Source organism: Ixodes scapularis, unplaced genomic scaffold, assembly GCF_016920785.2.
Source record: "Ixodes scapularis isolate PalLabHiFi unplaced genomic scaffold, ASM1692078v2 PGA_scaffold2__306_contigs__length_199485367, whole genome shotgun sequence".
Lineage (NCBI taxonomy): Eukaryota > Metazoa > Arthropoda > Arachnida > Ixodida > Ixodidae > Ixodes > Ixodes scapularis.
In genome coordinates this window covers 138,169,684-138,172,855 of record NW_024609857.1, presented here as the reverse complement: position 1 = coordinate 138,172,855, position 3,172 = coordinate 138,169,684, and positions in this window count along the sequence as shown.

Genomic DNA, 3,172 nt, shown 5'->3' with positions numbered 1-3,172 from the left:
CCCCCCTCCTCTCAGTTTCTACCCGTATATGAGTTGTTGGCTGCAGTCGGCTGCCCGCTTTAGCCGGCCCATGTGTGCAAAACCCTCAGACCTGACGAACTTGCGCGCCTCATGATTAGGCTTGGGAACGTCCGCAGAGAGTCCGAAGAACGCGAATTTCAGTGCCCGCTGAGGTAACAATTCCTAGAAGACGAACCGTTTCGTCTTTACCACTTAACCGTCATTAGTAGTGGATCCATGCAGCGCCGCATATAGGTGTCGTCCGCATCGCCGCCAGCGCCTGCTTTGCGGCGTCTCAGAGCAAGCACGACGCTATACTTCGTGTCACTAGCTGTGTGGAGTGCAAGCTAAGGCAACGCCAGGTGAAGAGAGAAAGTACGAGCACAGGAACGCGGGACGGGAGAGGAGAGCAATGAAAGGCGAGGGGAGAAAGGGAAAGCACTAGGAACGTTAGAGAGGAGAGGTTTCTTTTTTGCTCTTCATACTTCCTTGCTCTTTACTTTCTCCCCTGGCCTGGCGTTGTCTTCACCAGTACTGCACGCAACTATACTTGTTTTTACCTCAAGAACCGTAGTAAAAAAAGACCGGCTCCTCGCGCAGCATTACTAATTTTCCCCTTTATATGGAGAATTAAGATATGCGTATGTGCATTTTAGATTAGATATATGTTATCTCATCAAGACGGACACGTTTGAAACGCCAAAAGTATCGCTTCTTTTACTGACAACCTAATATTGTAAGAACTACTTCGCGCGGAGTATGAAGAATGCGCGAAACTTCCTTTTTTCTTGAGGTGAAAAAAACAGTGAGTGCGCAGGCGAGCTGATGGAGGTCGATCATGATGTAGAATTTCCGAGACTGTGGTAAAAGCTGGGAAACTTGGTCGACCAAGTTTCCCAGCTTTTACCGCAGTCTCGGGCATTCTACATCATGAGTACAGTGACACGGAGTACAGTACACGGCAACGCCAAGGCGCTGCCGGTCTTGCTGCGGCCCTCGTCGAAGTTCAGCGTGTTTGTCACTTCTGGTGGGTCGGGAATCACTAACGACGGTGTCATGCGCTGGCCTTGTCTTCAACGTGGCACTGGCTGAGAGGGTTCGTCGGAGACGAAGTACGGACGAGGCACGGGTGCGGAATGGAAAGGAAGCGGAAAACACCATGAAAACCTTGAGGATGGAGCTCATGAGGCTGCTCAGTAACGACCGCGACGCAACGATAATAGCGAATTACGCAATGCCCGAGCTGCTGTGGCTGTAGCACACGTTACAAAAGTTGGTTTAGGAGGAAGCAAGCTAAAAAAACAGTTCTTAATTTTTATTGGTTGATCCAGATAATATTTTTAAACTTTCGCATCCTATCCCCACCCTTCGTGGCACAGGTGTTCCTGCTTTCTACAATGCGTATTTTATTTACGAGGGCCAAGAACCGGAGTTTCATTTGTTCGATCGAACCCGGGACATTGGTTTCTGCCTTGTTTGCTTGGCTGGTGTACAATTTATTCAGACAAAAAGAGACGAACTTGCTTTTTTTCCGCCCCATTGTATTTTAGAAATGCCCCGAGTAACATATATATTTTCGCCAAAATAAAAACAACACCGACCCTTTCAGACGGCATGAGTCGAAATATAATCAGATATGTTATAAAGGCAACCTGATATGTATTAAGGATTGTTCACACCGCTACGGTTTCTTCCGTTAAGTTACGTTACGTATAAGTCACCGAAACAGTCATGTCTCGAATGTCGCGTTTCACGCTTTCTCCTTGAACTGGGAGCCTCGTTTAATATGAAGCACAGAGGCCCCGGTGACTTCAAACTTAATATTTTGTAACGTAACTGAACGTAAGAAAATGGTACAGTGGGAACGGGCCTTTAGTGTGCTGATACGCTAATTTATTGAAGTAATACTCCGCAATTTAGGGCAACATCTGATAAATAAAAATTCTCCTCATCTTAAGAAAAAATGCTTTTAATCTATGTATCACACATATGTTTTTCCTAAAGATCGGATATCGCCAACACGATATATTTCGAATACGCAGTTCATTTTGCGACGACATAAAGACAATGAAATACGTATAAGGTTTTCAAATTGACTTTGACGGGCTTTGAAAAAAAAATCTGAAATGTTGTTCTGAAAGTTCATTCTCTTGAAAATGTCACTCAATCACCTGCCATTGTGTTACGAGTTTCGAGAACTGAAATGCATCATAACACGTTTGAAAAGGCCAAGGCCTCTCATAGCTCCATCTCGGAATACGTTTTTATCAGGCACGTAGCCAGGATTTTGGTTCGAGGGGGGCCCGCCCATGACAAAATGCTGTATGAGGGGGAAGGGGGAGAGGAGGTCCCAGCAAAATGAAAGATTTCGAGGAGGGGGGGGGGGGGGGGGCGGGCCCCATGGGCCTGTCCCTGGCTACGTGCCTGGTTTTTATCCAGATATATAATGGAATGATTGTCAAGAAGGTCCTCTATATAAACCACAATTCATCCTTGATCTCACAGTTTCGTTTTTGAAATAACAGGAAACCACTGTACTGAAGTAGGCTCGCATCACATCACGTCACGAATTTGGTGCGTAATAGTTTGTAGCGCACCGGCAAATGGTGCATACGTTTCATGGGGTCATGTGCGAAAGTCGCCTTCCCGAATAACTTTTTTCCCCATATTTTGAAATCACGATTAACCTCTTCACGCCAGGTTAGAGTTGTAACATATAGGTGGCTAGGTGTTATGACTATAAGGCTCAAAGTTGTTAATTAAATACTATCGAAGATGCGATTCCCGTAATGAAGAAGGAGGCCGTTTGCACACAAAAGAAAAGGCTCTCAACTAACACAATTACGAAAGAAACGGCCATTCGAAAAGGTACAGAAACTAGGCGTTGGAACATTTTTAATGAATAATAATAATTATAATATTACATATTTCATTAATAAAATAATTAAAAACAATTTATTGACTCATAAGAGCCGCGGCTTTGCAGGAAGGCGAAATTCTGTACCATGGGGTCCAGCGGTGCCTCGTCTAGTGATTGTAAATTTCTGATAACATATATTACAAGACAAGTACTACCTGTTCTGATTGTCGCGGAAACCGCTAACAGAGTTTCGGAAGTTCGTTGACGGGTTAGGCGAGTCAGTCAGCGAATTGAGGTGCCCTCGCAGAGAGA